General features: G+C 43.6%; 1 long non-coding RNA gene across 1 annotated transcript in view; it reads right to left on the bottom strand.

Annotated features, from left to right (window-relative positions):
- Nucleotides 1-17,044, bottom strand: part of LOC129487871 (uncharacterized) — a 130,992-nt gene extending 113,948 nt beyond the window's left edge. Inside the window, exon 1 of the long non-coding RNA XR_008659494.2 lies at nucleotides 16,901-17,044. This is a non-coding gene — a long non-coding RNA (uncharacterized lncRNA). The remainder of the gene's footprint in view (nucleotides 1-16,900) is intronic.
- Nucleotides 17,045-23,636: the final 6,592 nt, after the last annotated feature.

Raw genomic sequence — 23,636 nt, 5'->3', positions numbered from 1 at the left:
TATAGCAGAGATGCCTCATTTGGACTACAGGAAAAAACACATGAGTGTTGTTAGGGGCAGATAGAAGGCCAGGCCACCAGCTGAGAAAGCAGGGCAGTGGGGCTACTTCTTGAAGACAGTGGCAAGCTCATGGGAGGAAGTGAGGGATAAGCAGAAAGACAAGTGGGCACAGGACCCTAGTCAAGGCGTTTTCACTTTCCATTTGCCTATTTCATAGAGAAAGGCTTTTCACTGCCTTCTAACTAAATTGAATAAAAAGAAAGTGAGAAATATAAAAGGAAATAAGAAATGGACAAGATGATATATACTATGTAATTAAAAAGAGGGTAGGTTTACAATTATCCATTTGCTTACTTATTTTTCATCATTATTTTTTAAGACAGGGGTCTTGCTGTGTTGCCTGGGCTGGTCTTGAACTCCTGTGCTCAAGCCATCCTTCTGCCTCAGCCTCACAAGCTCATTCACTTATTTATTCATTCAACAGATGGTAAACAGACCAAATTCCCATCTCATTGAACATACATTTTAGTCCTCTCCATATACAGTCATCCCTTGGTATCTGAAAGGGATTGGTTCCAAGACACCCTATCCCCACCTCTGCCACCCTCACCCCCCAGCAGATACTGAAGTGCTCAAGTCCCATAGCCGGCCCTGTAGAACCCAATGATAGGAAAAGTTGGCCCCCCATGTATGTGGGTTCTGCATCCCGCAAATACTATATTTTCAATCCATGGCTGGTTGACTCTGTGGATACAAAACCGGTGGAGACAGAGAGCCAATTGTATATCAAGACAGTCCTTGCTAAATTTCATTAAAAGTTTTTGGTTTTACCAGGACCCACTGCCGTACAGGGCATGCCAAGAGATAGACTCTCTTTCTAACCCACGGCTGTTTTCTGAAGTGCAAACAAGTGTGAATCAGCTACAATTTGGACAGGTTGGCTAATAACCATGCAAATAAAGCTGGAAGGGCATTTCAGAAAAACAATGCCATCACTCAGTTGGCATTTCACCAGGCTTCCTGACTTAGTCTCTGAAAGAATTAGTGTTTTCTAATAACCCACCTGACAGATTATGTTCAGAATGTGATTTTCTGATTAAGGCACTAGGCACGAAACTACTTCTGGACTAAGCAACTGCCAGACACTGCAAAATCAATGCAAGTTCCCCCAGGTGTTTGCTGCGGAAGCTTAAAGGGGCAAAGGGATGTGGCCATATCCTTTCTGGCCAAGTTTCAGGATACATAGATTTAAAGGACAGAACTGTAACCAGGATTTGGCCACCTTGGGAAGGAATGTGGTGTTTGGACAACATCCTTCCCAGACTGAAAGCTGCTCAGACATGGATCATCATTCCAGGCATTTGGCATGCTGGTTTGCACTAGCAGCCAAGTGCATAATTGCCAGGAACTGGCCAAATCCACAGAGACACCACTCACTCCTGAATGCTGAAAAATGTTTGTAATATACGGTAATAAACGTAAGCCTGACTCACTTAATCAGATTTGAATCCCGGACTGGGGATTTCTGCACAAGAGGGAGATGTTTACTGAAATCCTACTTTTCTCGGCTGCCGTCTCCCATTCCAGGAAGAACAGAACTACTGGATGGCCTTGCCATTTCTGTTTTATATTTTTGGTCATTAATATGGATTCTTACAATACATGGGTTCTCAACTCATTCTGAATGTACTTCAGTATGAAGTGATTAAAATAAGGCTCTTTCTCCTTATTTTAGGTTATATTTAAACAGAACTAAGTGCTGGGCACAGTGGCTCATGCCTGTAAATGCAGGCCTTTAGGAGGCCAAGGCGGGCAGAGTGCCTGAGCCCAGAAGTTCAAGACCAGCCTGGGCAACATGGTGAAACCTTGTCTCTACAAAAAATACAAAAAAAAAAAGAAATTAGCTGTGCATAGTGGCACGTGCCTTTGTCCCACCTACTCAGGAGACTGAGGTGGGAGGATCGCTTGAGATTGGGAGGTTGAAGCTGCAGTGAGTCATGATTGTGCCACTGCACTCCAGCCTGGATGACAGAGCAAGACCCTGTCTCAAAAGATAAATAATAAATAAATTAGGATAAAATGAACTAGGTATTCCTGAAAGATAGAGATTTAAGAGTATCAGGCCGTTCTCCATTCCTGGCAAATTTAACTACCCCATCTCATCTCATTACCAAAACCAACAAGATGAGATGGGGAAAAGATGCCAGTTACACTCTCCTGTGAGAGTTGTCTGATTCAAGACCTGTCTGGGCTTGCAGCAATTGGGTAGGTGAATAGCCCAGCTTCCAAAGCTGGCTGAACTTTCCCCTAAAATTAAGTTGGGAATCATGTTGGTTCCAAGCTGATTATCCCAGCATCCTTGACATACAGCCTTAGTTCCTCAAGCTCAGAAATCTGACTTTCCCAAAGATTAACCAAGCCCCAGTCAACTGATTGATACCAAACAAACTCAGCAGGAAATCCTGAGTTCAGAAGTCAATCCATCCATTTTCAACTGGCAATTTCATTCTACCTGCCACAGATGAGGGGATTATCATTCAGGTTAAGTATCTAGGTGATTTATCCAAGGACACGTGGCTAATTGCTGAACTAGGACTTGAATCAGGTCTTTTGAGTTCAGAGCCCTTTTCCTTTCTGCTAGAGCACCTTGCCTTCCTGGTGGAAACCCCACATGCAAGTACAAGAGATTACAGCATGGCTTCCAAAAGAGCAAACTGCACTTTGGGGAAGTGGGAGAGACAACAGAGTAAGGCAGGCCATGTGAAGAGAGATACAGTGGATGGCAGATCCCGTGTCACTGAGGTCAGGAGCCAGAGTCTGGGTCCAAGGCAGGCCAAGGATTGGAGGAAATAGCAAGAGACCATTAGGGCCCATTAGGAACTAGGGAACAAATGAAATAGAAACTGTCTCAGGAACACAGCCAAAGCCAGGTTAGGAAAACTGGGCACAAGGGTATGGGGAGGACCCACCACCACAATGATTAACCTCTGGCTGGGTTTCAGAGCATCCTACCCCAGGCTCCTTCAATCCCTCCTTGTGATCTCTTTCAGTCACAGGAGAAAGGAAGAAATAGTCTTCGGCCAGAGCAGAGCAGAGCACAGCCTGTAGATGGAGCCACGTAGCTGCCAGCTAGGGGCTGAGAAGCACTGCAGGACCCGCAGGCTAGCAGATTACTGCAATGCTCACTCCAGCCATCGGAGGTAAAAATTCTTCTCTACATAGTGTATTTCCTGACTATTTTAAAACGTGTTGTTGATTGTTTCACTTCTATAACATTTTCCTAAAGATGGCTTGAGAGAGGGTGACCCTGTATAATTAACCATTCAAAGCAAGAGGCTTGCAAGAGTGAAAGGGAGAGCTGTTAATAATTACGCCAGTACGACAGTCACAAACCAGGACTAACCCATGCCGATGAGGACACACGGTCAGCCTCAGCTTGAGACCAAGCTCTCAGGACTCACCCAGGCCTGGGCACAGCTGGCAGAGGGTGAGGTAATCTTGCTAGGATTGTTTACAGGAGAGGCCAGAGGACTCCTGGGAAGTAACTCACCCTAAGCACACAAATTGAGTTCAGTGACATCAAGACAGGGCTAGAGGGGAGGGACGAGTCTTGGTGCCTCCCAGTGGTGGTCAGCCCCAGCGTCCTCTGATCCAGGTGCCATGGATCTTAAAAGCAGATGAAACTAAAAAGAGCTGTTTTGTTAAAATTTCCGCAGGACCTTGAAGTTGCAAGGATTAGCAAAATCCTGTGGCCAGCAGTATCAGCAGCAACAGAGAAGGTGCAGCTGGCATTGCAGTAGAGTGGGACATTGGTGGGCTTGGGCAGTGATCTGAGACTTTACCCCAGCAAAGGAGAGCCAGAAGATGGTGGGTGCCTTGCTCTTATATCTTAGAGAATACAGAGGCCATCCTGGAGGACTCACTGAACTATTATGAGTAGAGAGAGGCTGCAGTTTCACACAGTGAACAGAGGAAGAACCAGAGAAATAATATTTTGTAAAGGATAATAACTGTGACTTTAACTTCATTTCCAATCTGTGATGTTTGGAAAACTTAGGTAATATTTCCTTCATCAGAGTACGAGGTACTCACTGATGTTATGTCTAAATTAGAGAACCTTAATTTGGAGCCACTCAGTTTATACTAGTATGGTCTAGAGTAGGCACATACTCCCAAAATACATACATCGCAATTATATGTGCATTTATAAAATAATGCAGCAAAATATTTACACATGGTTAATTAACATGTAATATAGAAACATTTTCTAAAAAGTCCTAAAAATTATGGGCTTTTGCTATCTCTTAAAGAATGTCATCTACTGATTCTAATATTCAACAGGTTAGTCTTTCAACTATTTGAAATTAAATGCTGTTTTGAAACAAAATAGCTCACTCATTAAATAGCTGAAGTGATAACACAGACACTACACAGGCAAAGATGTTGAACTAGAATTCTAACACAGTGCTAGTGGGAATGTGAATTCATATAAGCTCTTTGGAAAACTGTTTGGCAGTATAGACTAAAAGATGAACATACGCACTTCCACTCCTGTTATACACCCAATAGCAATGTATACAATATGTTTACCAAAAGACATAGACAAGAATGTTTATAGCAGCACTATTCATAATAGCCCCAAACTGGAAATGACCTAACAGTAGATTAGATGAATAACTTATGGTATATTCACCCAATGGAATACTGCCATGAGAACAAACAAGTACAACCACATACAATAACATGAAATGAATCTCACAAACATAAAGTCAAGCAAAAGAAGCCAGACACAAAAGATTCCATTTAGATAGAATTCGCAAACAAGCGAAATTAAGCAATGGTGTCAGGAGAGAAAACAGATGTTACTCTGGGAAGGGGCTAGTGGATGGGGACACAAAGGAGGCTCTGGGTGCTGGGAATGCTCCATTTCTTGATCTGGGTGCTGGTTACGTGGGTATGAAAATTCATCGATCCTATTAATTGTCCCTTGTGCTGCATTCTACTAGGTGAACTAGTCAGTAGGGCCAGCCCATATTTAGGAAGAGAGTATTGGACTCCACATCACAGTAGAGTAAGTGAGACGAATGATACAGTTATGAAAACACAATTTATTCCTATTATAAAATACAAAAGAATTTTTCAAATTTAAGGAATATTTTAAATAAATTTTACAATCTACTCCAATTATCCAGTGCAAATTAGAACTCAGCATCATCTTGGGGTAAAGCAGAAAGCTTAGGAAGGTAAAGAAGAAAAGTGAGAGCACCAGCCTCTAAAGCACATGCTGCAGCTTGGGTCATATGCCTTCCCTGGACCCATAACTATGACCAAACAAATACGGTAGAAATAGGGTACATTTATGAGTGAGTCCTAACCATGTGCCCAACAAGACCACATAAAATAAGAGAGGGGCAATTCTCCAAAGGGAGAAGCAATGGGGAGACAACAGATGTCTACTGCATACCTCATGTACTGCATCTGATGGTCATACAAGAGAAATTGTATGGTCTGCATCTGATGGTCATACAAGAGAAATTCTTGTATTTTTTAGAGATGGTCTTACTCTATCACCCAGGCTGGAGTGCCTGGTGCCATCATAGCTCACTGTCACTTCAAACTCCTGGACTCAAGCAATCCTCCCAGCTCTGCCTCCCAAGTAGCTGGGGCTATAGGAACGCACCACCATGCCCAGCAGCATGTGAGAAACTCTTAAACTTGGTATGTCAAGAATGAGGAAGTATGTTCCCTCCAAATTACATTCAACTCTGAAACTCCAGCCTTCTCTACCTAACACGTGTCAAATCCATTTGCATTAATATTAAAATATTTTTAAAATATGGATCTAGTGGTAAAACACACATCCAAGTACAACTATAGATAGGAATGATGTTTAATTTCTCCTTGAGCACTTCTCAACAGACTCACTTGTCTATGAACATGTGTTAACACTTTCCTCTCTGGTAATTTGAAAAATCTTCCACATTGCTTTGAACACATACATTTCTGTTAGTTAACAGCCATCAGTCAGTCATACACCAAAAATTTAACTGAAGACTACAGGTGTGGCAGGCTGAACTTAACCCTCCCCTCTTCCTCTCAGGAGAGAATCTTGGGGAGTAGAGGCAAACCAGGTGACTATGATGCCATCCAATCAGATGGCTCAGCCAGAGGCCTTGTCTGTTTATGTGGGACCCTCCATGATGAAGGGACCAAGCCAAGCAGAAGAGAGCGCTTTAGCATTATAAGGCCAGAATCATTGCTTTGCAAGCAGACTTAAAAAATATATTAGAAGAAACACATACTTCTCTCAGAGACTAGACTAGGGGTAGGCAAAATTTTTCTGTAAAGAGCCAGATAGTAAATACTTCAGGCTTCCCAGCCATAAGGTCTCTGTTGCAACTACTCATCACTATTGTTGTAGTACAAAAGCAGCCACAGATAATACCAGCAAAAAGGAGTGTGAAGCTTGACAAAACAGGCCTGTGGGTTTTGTCTCATCAGCCACAGTTTGCCAACCCCTGGACTACACAGAAAAAAAAAAAAAAAAAAAAACCACAGAGGTGAATTGTGTTTGTCATGGGCTAAAGAGAAAACCTGGGCAAATCCTGCCTGCGGAGAGAACAAATAGAAGCTCAAACACCCCTGATTTACCATAGCCCCCCACCTCCTTCCTACCATGGGACCAGAGTTGGTCCTCCCCTCTCTGCAGTCAGCAGGAGCTAGAACAGATTGGGACTCTGATCACATCCTGCTGACGCCAGAGGTGGCAGAATTTGCACGACACTCTAAGGGACTGGGATTTCCTTCATCACAAGGAGTGGGGTGGGGGAGACAATAGATTCTGAGGAAATGAGCAGACACCTGATGCTGAAGAATGAAAAATCTGGGGAGCTAACTCTGGGAGAATGGGGAGGTGAGAGTTAGAGAGGGAGTACCCAACATCCTGAAGCCCACCCAGAAAGGACTTGTCCCCTGTATCACCCAGAGGTGTGAATTCGTTTACCTGGACCCTCTTCTTGGATCCTTCAACATAGGAACTTAAGCCCCCACAAGGTCCTGTTTCCCCTCCTCCCCCAGTCAGCTCCTCCCACACTGGCCTCCTTGCTGTTCCTCAGACACACCCAGCCTTTGCACCTCCTTATTCTTGAAACTGAAAACTCTTCCCCTAAATATTCACATGGCTCACTCCCTCTTCATTTGGGTGCTTCTCAAATGACATCGCAGAGATGCCTTCTCTAACTTTTCTATCTAGAATAACATCCTCATGAAGCCCCACTGTTTTAATTTTCCGTAACACATATCACCACCTGACTATCACTCCCAAGAGCATGTGAACCCAAACAAAAGCAGCGATCTTGTCTATTTTATTCACTATAGTATTCCCAGCACCTTAATAGTACCTGGGGTATAGATGGTGCTCATAAATATTTACTGAGTGAAGCCATGCATGGTGGCTCATGCCTGTAATCTCAGCACTTTGGGAGACTGAGGCAGGCAGATCACCTGAGGTCAGGAGTTTGAGACCAGCCTGGACAAGATCATGAAATCCCGTCTCTACTAAAAATACAAAAATTATCTGGGCATGGTGGCAGGCACCTGTAATCCCAGCTACTCGGGAGGCTGAGGCAGGAGAATCTCTTGTACCTGGGAAGCGACTGTTGCCATGAACTGAGGTCGCGCCACTGCACTCCAGCCTGGGGGACAGAGTGAGATTCTGTCTCAAAAAAAAAAAAAAAAAATTACTGAGTGAATAGATGAATTAAAATTTAACATGCCTGTGACGGTCAATTTTATGTGTGGTCTTGGCTGGGCCATAGGGCCCAGATATTTGGTCAATTATTCTAAATGTTTCTGTGAGACTGTTTTGTATGAGATTTACATGTGTATCAGTGGACTTTGATTAAAGACAATTGCTCTGCATATGTAGTTGGGCCTCATCCAATCAGTTGAAGGCCTGGATAGAACAAAATACTGACCAGGCAAAAGGGAATTCTGCAACAGAGAGCCTTTGGACTTGAACTGCAGTGCCAGCTCTTATGGGTCTCCAGCCTGCCAGCCCTGCAGAATGTGGACCTCCAAGCTTCCATAATTACATTAGCCAATTCCTTAACCTAAATATCTTGATCAATTTATAGATAGATAATGTGTATGTGTATGTGTGTGTATCTGCTACTGGTTCTGTTCTCTAGAGAACCCTAAGTAATACAATTTGTATCTGGCCTGAAGAAGATGTATAAGAAGGTATTCAGAAAGTGGTGGGCCCTCTACTCTATAATAATCCCATGGCCACTGGCCACCCACTGTGGAGAACAGAACTAACCAGTCCGTAGCCCATTAGACCAATCCCTGCCTCCTTTCCTATAACCCCACTCACAAGAATAACGAGAGATGTGACTATGCCACATAAAAAGAGGGCTTGCCTGATTAACTACAGTGTTGCCTTCAGTTTTGGTTTTATTTTCTTGTATCAGTTGTTTTGTTGGAGGGTGGCTGTTTTTGCAGAGAAGGAATTCCCTTTGTTAATTTAAAAAGTGAAGATTATACAATTTTATTTCAAAAGCCTCAAACTTCAATGCCCATGGGACATTGAAGAGAACAGAATTAAGCAAGATAAAGTTGTATATGGCAACAGGGAGTGATGAAGCTTATGGACAAATAATTTGGCCTAAAAGAGGTCTAAAGGCCTTTCAAGGAATGGAAGAGAGAATTAAAGAAGGTAGCTCTGGCTTATTGTTTCCATGTGGGAAAACAGACCCTTTGCTGTGACATCAGATTTTCTTAAGAGAAATCTACCCCACCCCACCCGCATGTTCCCTGATTTTTGTTTTTTTTTTTTTTAAGAGAGGCAGGGTATGACTCTGTCACCCAGGCTGGAGTGTTGTGACTATAGCTCACGGCAGCATCAAACTCCTGGGCTCAAGTGATCCTCCCACATTGACCTCCTGAGTAAGCTAGGACTGCAGGTGCATGCCACCATGTCTGGCTAATTTTTTTTTTTTTTTTAAATGGTAGAGATGGGATCTTGCTTTGTTCAGGCTGGTCTTGAACTCCTGGCTTCTAGCAATCCTCCTCCCTCAACCTCTCAAATGCTGGGACTACAGACATAATTCAACAAACCCAGCCACCTCCCCTTTTTTTTAATGTAGACTTTTCCAATGATTAGAACACTGTACAAGCTCCCAAGATGTCCCGACCAGATTGAGCCTGTTGGCCATCAATTTACCACCCATGCTTTGGTCTTTAATTTATTTCAATCCCATATTTGAAGCAATTAAGCAGAGGAAGGAAAGGTGAAAAGGGAGGGAGACAGAAAGAGAATGAGAAAAAGGACAAAAAATTCGAAAAAAAAAGGGAGGAAAATAGAACAAGACTGATGAAAAAGGAATCAATAAATGATTACGTTTTTCTTAACTGCTAAGTTTTCAGGTAACTTGTTACACAGTAATAAATAACTAATACAGCATCTGTCTCAAGAAATTAAAGAATAAAAAATTAAAACCAGCTGGGTATGGTGGCTGACACCTATAACCCCAGCACTTCGGGAGGCCGAGGCAGGCAGATTGCTTGAGCTCAAGTGTACCAGACCAGCCTGGGCAACATGGCGAGACCCCATGTCTACTAAAAATACAGAAAAATAGCTAGGTGTGGTGGTGCACACCTGTGGTCCCAGCTACTCAGGAGGCTGAGGTGGGAGGATGATTTGAGCCCAGGAGGTCAAGGCTGCTTGCAGTGAACCAAGATCGTGCCATTGCACTCCAGCCTGGGTGACAAAACAAGTATCTGTCTAAAAAAAATAAAAAAATAAAAAATAAAACCAAGCAAAAAGAAATGAAATAATAAACAGAAATTCACCTGAGATCAAAAGTTCAAGACCAGCCTGACCAACATAGTGAAATCTCGTCTCTACTAAAAATACAAAAAATTAGCTGGGCATGGTGGCAGGCACCTGTAATCCCAGCAACTTGGGAGGCTGAGTGAGGCAGGAGAATCACTTGAACCCGGGAGGCGGAGGTTGCAGTCAGCCGAGATCATGTCATTGCACTCCAGCCTGGCAACAAGAGCGAAACTCTGTCTCAAAAAAAAAAAAAAAAAAATTAATGAAATAGCAGCAAACAACCACACAACAGAGGGTTGACAATCCAAAAGTTCTTTGAAATGAATAATTTACAGGTAATAATAAAAGGCATAAATACTCCTTACTCCTCATTGTCAATTTCATATAGCTAGTTGATTCTCATAAAATGTTTTTGTTGGTTTTTGCCAAACTTTTGTACGCTTTTAAGTGACGGATGGGTGTAATTGTAGCATGAATGTTGATTGGTACATTCATTTACATTAATGAGCAAGACAAAAGTGAAACAACAAAGAATTGCATTCATTCATAAATTGAGCAAAGTCCGCTGAATAGGATAACACTTGTCAAATGCTAAGAGAACATTTCCTCAACATTTTTGTGCTACTCACAACGTAACAGCTAGAGGTATAGCACACTATAAACCGAATCTGCCTTTTGCCCTCCTGGGGACTTTTGGCAATGGCCATTTTTAGTTATGACTGAGAAGGTTCTATTGGAATCTGGGGGGTAAAGGCCAGGGATGCTAGTAAGCCTCCTACAATACACAGGTCAGCCCCTCACAGCAAATAATTACCTGGTCCAGAATGTCAAATACTGCTGAGGTTCAGAAACCCAGATCTAGACTACCAACAAAATAATAAATCAAGGCTGATTTGTGGTGTTTTAGCTGTTTCAGATTATCTTAAGGCAAACAGGGACTCAGATGATTCAGAGCTGGCTTCACATCCTCTGGAAACTGGCCTATTTTCATTCACTCTTACTCCTAGGGTATGGCCCTTCAGAGTCCCAGTTGAAAGCCTTGGGTTCTTATCAAGACCCTCCTTTTCGACAAGCCCTGAACTCAATTTTTTATCTACTGGCTCTGTGAGTCCATAGAAAGCTCCACTTTCAGAATTAAAAGCAGCCATTAGGGGCGAATAGCCCCAAATGCCAGACCCACATCTCTGCATTCCTCTCCCCTCCCAGATCTCTGCCCTATAATTTGTCACCTCCTTGGTAGCTCTCTGATGCCTTGAAACATTTTTTAAAATTTTTATCCAGCTTCCCTAGTTGTATTAAATGGGAAGACTTGTCTAAGCTACCTAGCCAATCATTGCCAGAAATGAAATCCTGGAATCATCTATTATAATTCTTAAAAGACGTCTCTGACTAATGAGAACAGTCTATAAGAGGCAGGAATATCATCAAAAAGGTCATCAGGAGGCCAGGCACAGTGGCTCACGCCTGTAATCCCAGCACTTTGGGAGGCTGATGCTCAGGAGTTCCAGACCAGCCTGACCAACATGGTGAAACCCCATCTCTACTAAAAACACAAAAATTGGCCACGCGTAGTGGCACATGCCTGTAATCCCAGCTACTCAGGAGGCTGAGCCAGGAGACTCACTTGAACCCGGGCAGCAGAGGTTGCGGTGAGCTGAGATCGAGCCACTGCATTCCAGCGCGGGCAACAGAGCAAGACTCCGTCTCAAAAAAAAAAAAAAAAAAGAAAGGCCATCAGGAGCTGTGACAATAGTGTAAGAGAAATATGATGATGATACGGAGTATGGTGGTGGTTCACGTGTTTTAAATTATCTGATTCAGGATACATTTCAAAAGGAAGATATAATATCTCATAGGGCAATTGTGTGGATTAAATGTCTGTAAAGTGCCATGTCAGTCAGGATAGTCTAGGTATTTCTCAGTAATAAAAAGTCTCAGTGATTTAAAATTACAATAATGTTATGCCTTTATCATACTGCATGTCCACAGCAGGTCAGGTAAAGGCTCCACCTGCACTATCCTCACTCCAGACTGAGATCCTCTCTCTGTAACCAGGACAGAAGAAAAGAGAAAGTGGAAAAATCATATGCTGGCCCTTAAAAGCTTCCACCTGGATGTGACACATGCCACCTTCACTATCAGTGTATTGACTAGAACACGGATTAACAAACTTTCTCTGTAAAGGGCCAGACAGTAAAAAGTTTCAGCTTTGTAGCCACATGTGGTCTCTTTCACATAGTTTATTTTTTTAATGCTATAAAAAAGGTAGAAACTAAGCTTACAGGCTGAAAAATGTAGTTTGCTGACCCTACAGTAAAGTTAATCAGTTGGCCATCTCTACTTCCAGAAAGCAAGAAAGTGAAATTCTACTGTGGGCCCTGGAGAAAAAACTGAAGGTATTTTTTGACAGCACCAATGATTACTGTAAGTGCTTAGCAGTATCTACCACTTAGCAGATGCCCAATCTCTATTATCACCGCACATGGGTAATTTTTGTGTTTTTGGTAGAGATGGGGTTTCACCATGTTGGCCAGGGTGGTCTCCAACTCCTGACCTCAAGCGATCTGCTCACCTCGGCCTCCCAAAGTGCTGGGATTACAGGTGTGAGCCACCACGCCCAGCCTAACTCTATTCAATTCTATGAAGGCTGACAGGGGTGAGGAAGCTGCAAAAGAAAAGCTGGGAGCTAGCAGAGGTTGGTTCATGAGGTTTAAGGAAAGAAGCTGTGTCCCGAATCTTCTTTCAAGGTACAGCAGCAAATGCTGATGCAAAAGCCACAGCAAGTTATTCAGAAGATCTAGCTAAGATCACTGATGAAGGTGGCTACACCAAACAACAGATTTTTAGGATAGTTGAAGCAGCCTTTTATTGGAAGATGATATCTACGATTCTCATAGCTAGAGAGAAGTCAATGTCTGGCTTCAAAACTTCAAAGAACAGATGCTTTTGTTTGGGGCTAATGCAGCTGATGACTAAGTTGAAGTCAATGCTCCTTGACTACTCCAAAAATCTTAGGGCCCTTAAGAATTATGCTAAATTGATTCTGCTTGTGTGCTCCATAAATGGAACAACAAAGCCTGGATGACAGCACATCTGTTCACAACTTGGTTTAGTGAGTGTTAAACTTACTATTGAAGCCTACTGTTCAGAAAAAAGATTCCTTTCAAAATATTACTGCTCATTGACAATGCACTCGTCATCCAAGAGCACTGATGGAGATGTACAAGGAGATGAATGTTGTTTTCATGCCTGCTAACACAACATCCATTCTGCGGCTCATGGATCAAGGAGTAATTTTGACTTTCAAGTCTCATTATTTGAGAAATACATTTTATAAGGCTATAGCTGTCATGGGTAGTGGTTCCTCTGAAGAATCTGGGGAAAGTGAGTTGAAAATCTCCAAAAAGGATTCACCGTTCTAAATGCCATAAAGATCATTTGTGATTTTTGGAAGGCTGCCAAAATATCAACATTAACAGGAGTTTGGAAGAAGCTGACTTCAATCCTCATGGATGACTTTCAGGGGATCAAGTCTTCAATGGAGGAAGTAACTGCAGACATGGTAGAAATAGCAAGAGAACTAGAATAAAAAGTGGAGCCTGAAGATGTGACTAAATTGCTACAATCTTGTGATAAAACTTGAATGAATAATGAGTTGCTTCTTATGGATGAGCAAAAAAATTGGTTCTTTAGATGGAATCTGCTCCTAGTGAAGATGCTGTGAACACTGTTAGAATAACAAAGGAATAAGAATATTATATCAACAGTTGATAAAGCAGTAGCAGGGTTGAGAGGATTGACTCCAATTTTTAAATTCTACCACGGGCAAATTCCTATCAAATGGCATCCCATGCTACAGAGGAAACTTGCATAAAATGAAGAGACAATCTATGTGGCAAACTTCATTGCTGTCTCATTTTCAGAAATCACCAGGGCCACCTCAACCTTCAGCAACCAATCTTCAGCTGATCAGCAGCCATCAACATAAAGGCGAGACCTTCCACCAGCAAAAAGATGACAACTTGCTGAAGGCTCAGATGATGGTTAGCACTTTTTAGAAATGAAGTATTTTTAAATTAAGGTTGGACATTTTTAGATATCATGTATTGCACTATATACATAATGCTGTATATAGCACTTTCTAGCAATGAAGTATTTTTAAATTAAGGTATGGACACTTTTACACATGTATTGCACTATACATAATGCTGCATAAAGCATAAATATAACTTCTTTACGCACTGGGACACTAAAATATTTGTGTAACTCACTTTCTTGAGGCAGTCTGAAACTTGAATCTATAATGTCTGAAATAGGCATTTTTACTACAGTAAAAACAGAGCCAGTCTCCGTAACTGATGATTTTTACTATTTTTGCCAATTGGAACCTCAGGGAAAAAGGAGATAATATGAGAAAAGAAGCAATCTCCAGATAAAGATACATTTTTAGAATTTTAAAGACCAGTTTTTAGTTTGCTAATGAACTCTCTCGAAATCAGATGTCTGACCCTTAGGAAGGCTGATGAATTTCTGGCCTGATGTGCATATTTTAAGAAGGTCAGTTTGGACTGATATTTATCACAAGCCTCAGAAAAAGCCTTGCTTGTCACCTGGACTTGGAACACAGCTGTCTGCCCCCTGCAAGACTTTGCCTTTGCTGCTGCCAAAGCAAAGCCTCTGCTTTTTTTTTTTTTAATTTTTGAAATCACAGATCCTAATTCCTGGGACTTTAAGCTAAATGCTGACACTATCTGTTATGAGCTGTTACAGCTTCCAGACAAGCTGTGCTCAACTGAAAGCAGGCATAGGTTAGGTGAATAGGACTTCAACTTGAGGACCAGTGCAGGTTTGAGACATTCCTCTGTGCAGACATACAAAAACATCAAGGACACTGGCTGGACCACGGATGCTATGAAAACATCACGGAAGCTGGCTGGACCACCTGGGTTATATACAGATGCTCATGGAAAAAGGTTTACTCTCTGATGGGACCATCTGAAATTGAGCTGCTCATTTCTGTGTTTCTAACACACCTGCGGACTGTGTTCCTAACTTGCAATTACTGCCAAAAGTTACACCCTGGGGGAAGCACGTCACGGCAACTGGAATGGAAGAGATCACAGTGACCCCTCCACTGCCCCGACAGACAAGACTATCAAGCCCCTCTGGGTCTTTCATCCGTTGACCTGTTGTGTTCTGGATTCACTGCCACTGACTATAACGAATTGACAACCTGATTCTACTTCCCTCACCTTTCTCCTGGTACACACAATACAGAAGGCAGGGTAATTGTTAAATGCAACTGTTTCCAGAAAGGGGTTGATCTTTTCTAGGCTGCTCACTAGATGCATTATCAGGACAAAAGAGGTGGGAGGTTATGTCAATCATTTTGAAACTTTTTGAGACTTCAGGATTCTGTCCTGATTCCTGAACATGACGTGCCTTTCTGCTTAAGTGGCATAAAACTGTTTTTCTGTGAAAATGCTTTTGTCCCCTTGCCTATAACCTTTCAGACAAAAGGTCTGATGAGAGAAGAAAAAAGTGACTAGGAAAAAACCATAAAGTAATGATTATAAAATGGGAAATATGATTTTGTAACAAGGAAGAAAAAACAGAACACTGGGGAGGTATGGGGCAGGGGCAGGGAGGCATTAATGACCTCTGTTTTTAGAACTGTTTCTGGAAGCTTTCTCCTCTTCATGAGGGAAAACTCCCCATGCTGCCACCTTTCCAAGATCGAAGCGGGCACTTTGAATTCCAACTGACTCCTGAGCCAAAGTCACATGGGGCCAGCGCTGATCGTGGCGCACCCACAGCTGGCCAGCTCCAGCCCCCTGCACTCTGTATAGCACACCTATGTCCACACACGAGGCAAATGAAGCCATGTCACTGACAAGCAGAGCTGTTTGGAACTGACTGTCTCAGAAAGTCTCCCTAAAGCCGAGGACCGAATTGAATTTATCTGGACTGGACTGAGAACCCTAGGGTAGGAGGTCCCAGCATGAGAGGGCACACTGCGGCACTGCACTGCTCACCTATCCTGCCTGGCCCACGTATGTCCTGCTTGGGATACCCTAGAATTGTAAATTCTGTTTCAAGGGGTGGCATGCACACCCTGTACTTCTCAGGGGTTTACCTTGACTACCATGGAACTGCCCCAGCCGTGGAGTCTCCAGCTTACTGGCCAGAGTTGTGCTGCCCCTGAACTGATGCCTCAGGTTAGAAACGAAAGGTTTATACAGAAACTCAATGAGGAAGCCACCTGGCTTTCTAAAATAGACCTTTATGGTTAATGAGGTTCATTTTAGCTGGCTAAACTCACGACCCCTAACAAGGGTAACTGCAATCCACCCTACTGCATAGGATCCTACTGATAATTTTTCTACACACCTCCCTATGACAACACTTCACATGTGTTGTCACAACTCATTGCTAAGAAAGTTAGCCATGTCCCGTGTGACTTCCCGGGGAGAGAGCTCTGGACTTGGTTCCCTCTGGACTTTGCCCCATGCACCCTTCTGTTTGCTGATGTTGCTTGGTATTCCTTCTTTGTAAGAAATCATAGCTGTGACTATGAATGTCCGAGTCATGTGAGTCCATACTAGCAAGTCATTCAACCTTGGGGTGGTTTTGAGGACCCAACATATATGATTACTAACATTCCAATGGCCAAAGCAAGTTAAGTTCCACAGCCAAATCTAAAGTCAAAGAACTGGAAAATATACTTTACCATATTAGTGGGAGGAACCGCAAAATCTCATGGCAGAAAGTTTGGCTACAAAGAGAGACAAAGGTCGGGACCATTAATTCTACCTACCACCGTTCGTGTAAATATATGAAGAAATTAGAATTGCCCTTGACAAATTGACAGTGTCGAATAAATTATTATTCTACAAAGCCATCCCAGATATTTCTCTTCTATGTTGATTTTTCCTTTCTCTTATCTTTTTTCAACAGTTGTTATTTACCTGTATGACAGACCTTAGTTTTTCTTCAAGTTCCTTACAAAAAAGATCATATTCCCCAACAATGCTGTCAACCATTAAGGTAAAATACCCGACTCACTGAGTTTCTTGCCACCATCTGAAAGCCTTCCCATGGCTAAGTCCGATGAGAGCTGACTAGTTTGTCAGACGAGGCGTCATGGAGCTACAGGCAGTCTCCAACTTTGTCTTCATTCCTCCAATAAATGTTCATGTGCAAGAGGTTTTTCAGATGCTGAGCAAACAGTAGAGAACAAAGCAGACAAAACTGAGCTAACATTCTAGTGGTATTGATCAAACCACATATTGATAAAACCCTTCAGGACTAAGGCATTCTAAATTCTAACCAAATCAGCAAAAACTCAAGATATAAATCAAATGTCCATATATCATTTACAACGGAGATGTACCTTTCCAGTGATTAACATATCCCCATTAACATATTTAAGATTCAAGTACAGATCCAAGTTTTCCTAGGGATGCAGTACAGTGCTTAAGAGTATCAGCCACTAGTGTCAACTTGCCTCAGTCAACTCCCAGCTCCACTCCTTACTAAACTGGGCCAGTTAACCTCGGGCAAGTTGCTTTCATCTTTTTTGAACCACCTCTTACGAAAACTAAGAGAATTAAAGGAAAAGATGCAGGCAAACATCTTAAAACAGCGCCTGGCACATAATAAGCCCTTTAAAAAATGGTAGCTGTTACTAATTATTGTTAAAGACCACTTAGTTCTCAATAACCTCTGCCCAACCACTGAGCTCCGTTCTGTATCCAGTGCAGATTCTTATTCCATCAGCTAGCCAAGAAGTATTTTCTTTTTGAATTTTACACATTCCTGCCTGTAGTTCAGAATAAGTTTTTCTTTTAATGACCTTTTCTGACCACCCAAGGAGGCAGCAATTGTCTCTTGGTTCTTTGGGTCCCCCCGAACATAAGAGAACGAGGGGCATCTGCTGACCCAGATGCTGCGGTATCAGTCCCAGTCCTCAGTTCCCAGATGACTCCCCTTCACCTCATTTATTCTTCCTTTTCAGCCCTCCTGAACCTTCCGCTCTTTTCAACTCAGCTATTTATTTTGCTAGCATCACTCAAAGTCTCTTCTAGCTTTCTTCCCCCACTAGTATCTAACAGAACAGCTCTATACAGCACAGGCACACTAAGGCAATATCCTTTATTTTAAAAAAACTTTTGGAGACAGGGTCTTGCTGTCACCCACGCTAGAATGCAGTGGCAAAATCATAGCTAACTATAGCCTCAGACTCCTGGGCTTAAGTGATCCTCCCACCTCAGCCTCCCAAGTAGCTAGGATTACAGGCACCTGCCACCATACCCGCCTAATTTTTTTATTTTTGTAGAGACAGGGTCTTGATATGTTGCCCAGGCTGGTCTTGAACTCCTGGCCTCCAGCAATCCTCTTGTCTCTGTCTCCCGAAGTGCTGGGATTATAGGCATGGGCACTGCACCTGGCCTAATTTCTTAAATTTAGAATACATAAGCAAAGCAAAAAGAAGCATAAACATATATTAACAGTTTTGTACTAACCAAATAAAATGTACAGAGATAATCACATGCCTGGCAAAAGGGTACAATTAGATGTTTATATAATTAACAACTTTATAAACCAAAATAGCCAGGCACGGTGGCTCATGCCTGTAATCCCAACACTTTGGTAGACTGAGACAGTCAGATAACCTGGGGTCGGGAGTTCAAGACCAGCCTCGCCAACATGGTGAAATCCCGTCTGTACCAAAAATTACAAAAATTAGTCCAGCATCATAGCAGGCACCTACAATCCCAGCCACTCGGGAGGCCGAGGCAAGAGAATCGCTTGAACCCAGGAGGTGGAAGTTTCAGTGAGTAGAGATTGTGCCATTCACTCCAGCCTAAGTGACAAAGACCAAAACTGTCTCAAAAAAAAAAAAAAAATCAGACCGGGCGCGGTGGCTCACGCCTGTAATCCCTGCACTTTGGGAGACCGAGGCGGGCGGATCACAAGGTCAGGAGTTCGAGACTAGCTTGGCCAACATGGTGAAACCCCGTCTCTACTAAAAACACAAAGAAAAATTAGCCGGGTGTGGTGGCGCATGCCTGTAATCTGAGCTACTCCGGAGGCTGAGGCAGAATTGCTTGAACCCGGGAGGCGGAGGTTGCAGTGAGCCAAGGTCTCGCCACTGCACTCCAACCTGGGGGAAAGAGCAAGACTCTTGTCTCAAAAAAAAAAAAAAAAATTAAAAGTTAAAAATTTTTTTTTTGTGCTAACCGCAAATGTGTGAAAGACATAGATATTCATGGGATAATGGGGGCTCCATTCCAGAAAACTTGAAATACTATAAAAATCTCTATAAGTACATCTTCATTTTTGGTCACAATTTTCAATCATATCATTAATGATATTTTGTACGTTTGTCTTCTATTTATTTTCCTTAACAATTTCATGTATGGTTGACCCACGCTAGACTCATTAAACATTGAATTGAAACAAAGCTTTGCTGCTTTGAATGTGCTTAAGACTCCTATCTTAATTTTGATTCTAATGTTCACACTTAGCTTCCTATCATGTTGACTTCTATTTTTTTCAATTTATCGTGTTCATAAAGAAAATGAGTTAAAAACTTTTTTAAACAAGGTTTTCCCCTTTCCTGTACTTTTAGTATCTATAAATAACACATGTAGATTCGTCTTTCAAATTTAGTCCTCTACACACACAACTAAAAGATGAATTGATTGCATTTGCTTCCCCAACAGCCACTTCCTGTGCTTTACCCACTTGTACCATCCATCCCTGTTCCTCCCTTCCATCCCTTGCCTCCACCCCAATCCCAGCACCATGTAAAGTAGTATATCCAGCTGTTATTTTTTTTGAGATGCAGTCTTACTCTGTCACCCAGGCTGGAGGGCAGTAGCACAATCTTAGCTCACTGCAACCTCTGCCTTCCAGGTTCAAGCGATTCTCCTGTGTCAGCCTCCCGAGTAGCAGGGATTACAAGCGCCCACCCACCACCACCACCACCACCACCACCACCACCACCACCACCACCACCACCTAATTTTTGTATTTTTAGTAGAGCTCGGGTTTCACCATGTTGGCCACGATGGTCTCGGAACTCCTGACCTTAGATGATCCGCCTGCCCTCCGCCTCCCAAAGCGCTGGCATTACGGGCGTAAGCCATCACGCCCAGCCCAGCTGTTCTCAAAATGAAGTGGCAATTCCAGGTTTGGGGGAATGTAAAGATTGAAACAGCAGAAACTCAGGGACCCAAGGCTGTGAAAGACAAGACCAGGAAGAAAGAGCACCATCACCCCGCAGAGGCTGCAGTCGGGGCTGGAGTTGAGAGAGAAGCAGCTGGCCAGAGACAGGCTGACAGGTGATAGGGCAGCGTGTGCATTCTCAAAATCCAGGAGTCAGATAAACAGGAGAGTGGAAGGAAAAGGTCAGCTGATCATAAGATCCTGAACTCAAGATACTGAGATTATGATGGAAATAAGCCTGTGGTTAAAATGGTCCCCCAAGAAATGACACAGAAGACGCCTATGGTTAAACGAGCTTTTTCTATTGAATGTGAGGCTGGATGTTAGTTGCTTTTCTTGTCTTTTGCTGTCGTTTTCAACTTTCCTGGGCCAGGCTCCCTTTTCCAAGGGTACAACCTGGTTCCCATCTTAAAGCTCAATTTCCATTCGGGGGTACTTTGCTTTTAAGCATACTTAAACGCACACCTGAGCGTGCTTCACCATCCCACACACTCCCCAGCCCACCCACTTTCTGGAACTGTTCAGCCCTCAGTGGCCGGTAGCAAAGCATGGCAAATGTTTCCACTACTCCCTTTTCCTCCAACATACCAGCCCAACCTTAAGGATTCTCACCTTTGACAGAGGATCAAACATTAGGAATGACAGCCCAAAACACCAACAGCCAACCGTACTTCAGTGCTTCACCCAGGGCCAGCCTGATTTACTTTCAAGTATATGCAAATGCATTTAAAGCTGTGTCACTCTGCTTAAAAACTCTATAGTCCTAGCCATACAATATAATATTGTGTCCAAAAATCAGTGGGTTCTTGGTCCCACCGACTTCAACAACGAGGCCACGGACCCTCGCAGTGTTACAGTTCTTGAAGATTGCGCATCCAGAGTGTGCTCCTTCTGCTGTTCGGACGTGTTCAGTTTCTTCCTTCTGGTGGGTTCCTACTCTTGGCTAGCCTCTGGAGCAAAGCTACAAAAACCTTCGCGGTGAGTATTACAACTCTTACAGCAGCACGTCTGGAGTTATTCACCCCTCCCCGTGGCCTTAGGGATCTCACTGACCTCAGGAGTGAAGCTGCAGACCCTTGCACTGAGTGTTACAGCTCTCTAAGGCAGTGCATCCGGAGTTATCTGTTCCTTCTAGTGGACTTATAGTCTCATTGGCTTGATGGGCAAAGATATAGACACTTGCAGCGAGCGTTGCAGCCCCTAAAGGCAGCACGAACCCAAATGAACATCCAGCAACAAGTGTTAGTGAAAAGAAGAAAACAATGAAGCCACCTACTCCACACAAGTACACTCCAACACGCTACGCTGCCAGCTCGGGCAGCCTACTTTTATTCCTTTATCTGGCCCCACCCACATCCTGCTGATTGGTCCATTTTACTTAGAGCTGATTGGTCCATTTTACAGAGAGCTGATTGGTCCACTTTGCAGAGAGCTGATTGGCCCATCTTACAGAGAGCTGATTGGCCCATTTTACAGAGAACTGATTGGTCCGTTTTGACAGGGTGCTAATTGGTGCATTTACAAACCTTGAGCTAGACACAGAGTGCTGATTGGTGCATTTACAATCCTTTGGCTAGACACAAAAGTTCTCCAAGTCCCCACTAGATTAGCTAGACACAGAGCACTGATTGGTGCCTTTACAAACCTTGAGCTAGACACAGAATGCTGATTGGTGCATTTACAAACCTTTAGCTAGACATAAAAGTTCTCCAAGTCCCCACCCGCCTCAGTAGCCTAGCTGGCTTAGCCTAGTGGATCCTGCTCCCTGCCTTGAGCTGCCGACTAGTCCCGCGCGGCGCGCCGGCACTCCTCAGCCCTTGGGCGGTGGACGGGACCGGGCTCCGTGGAGCAGGGGGCGGCGTCTGTCGGGGAGGCTCGAGCGGCCCAGGAGCCCACGGAGAGTAGGGGGCGGGGGCTCAGGCATGGCAGGCTGCAGGTCCGGAGCCCTGCCCCGCGGGGAGGCAGCTGAGGCCCGGTGAGAATTCGAGCGCGGCGTGGGCGGGCCGGCAGTGCTAGGAGACCCAACACACCCTCCGCAGCTGCTGGCCCAGGTGCTAAGCCCCTCACTGCCTGGCAGTGCCAGTCAGCCGCTCCCAGTGCGAAGCCCGCCGAGCCCGCGCCCACCCGGAACTCGCGCTGCCCCGCGAGGGCCGCGCGCAGCCTCGGTTCCTGCCCGCGCCTCTCTCCACACTGCCCGGCAAGCAGAGGGAGCCGGCTCTGGCCTCTGCCAGCACAGAGAGGGGTTCCCACAGTGCAGCGGCTGGCTGAAGGGCTCCCGAAGCATGGCTAGAGCGGACGCCAAGGCCGAGGAGGTGCTGAGAGCCAGTGAGGGCTGCTAGCACGTTGTCACCTCTCAATAGGTGCACCTTAAATACTGCCTGATTATTTGACCAAAGGCAGGACTCTACGTCTAGACATACATCCCATCTACATTCTCTTGTACACAGTACCAGGACCATTTCTAACATGAAATGTAAACTTACACGTCAAAACAATAGCTATAAATATGTGGTGGGTGTGGTCTGTTCCTTAACCCTACTAAGGCCTTCATCTGAGGCAGCAGATCTACATTCAAAGAGAGCAGTATTTCCTAAGTAGCCCTTGAGTTCACACAAAAATTTTGTTTTCTAATTTTGCCTTTGATTTGATTTTGTTTTCTAATTTGGCCTGAGATAATCAGCCAATATGGTCACTATATTGAACAGCACAGATCTAAAAGCTTCCGCAAGCACAGGAGCCAATTCCTTAAAATAAATCTGTTTCTATAGTCATATATACACATCCTATTCATTCTTTATCTCTGGGCAACCATGACCAACTAATGCAGTCTCTAAGTCAAATTGTGATACCTTATTTACTAAGGAATTCCTTCTAATAGCTCTATACCCATTGGCTTTCACAACACGAATCAGGGGCTGAAATTTCTGCATATTTTTCCCAGATCTGCCCCAGGCGACTTCCTTTCCCATGGCTAGTTAAATAGGGACTGGAGAAGGGGAAGAAATACTGAAACACATTTTTAAAAGATTACAGCTAATTATGTAGACGCACTGGCCGTTAGACATATCTTAGCTGGCATTTTATAATCTCCCTTTCACACAATATAATTTAATTCATATTTGGGGGACAGGAGTGTTGATCTACACTGTAACTTGTCTAGTTTCTGGAATGATAAAATAAAACTTCAAGCATATAAAATGTTTATACTCTAAATTTTTAGTTTTTTCCCTATTATTTGTATGTCTAGATATAATTACAAAGTCTATGTGATGTGTTTTTCATGTGACGATCCAATACAGTGCTTCCCTGAGCCCATTAAAAAAAAAAAAAAAAAAAAAAAATGCAACTTAAAGAAACAAAAACTCCCTACCGTAGCCGCTACACGGGAGGCTAAGGTGGGATGACTGCTTGAGGCCAGGAGTTCGAGGCCAGCCTGGGCAACATAGACCTCCGTCACAAACACAAAAACTCCCAACCCGGGTTCGACACCAGCCTGACCAACATGGAGAAACACCGTCTCTACAAAAAATACGAAAATTAGCCAGGCTTGGTGGCACATCCTTGTAAT

This window comes from Symphalangus syndactylus, chromosome 8 (genome assembly GCF_028878055.3).
Source record: "Symphalangus syndactylus isolate Jambi chromosome 8, NHGRI_mSymSyn1-v2.1_pri, whole genome shotgun sequence".
Classification (NCBI taxonomy): domain Eukaryota; kingdom Metazoa; phylum Chordata; class Mammalia; order Primates; family Hylobatidae; genus Symphalangus; species Symphalangus syndactylus.
Note: the sequence above shows the minus strand (reverse complement) of the source record. Positions and strands in the feature narration are given on the sequence as shown.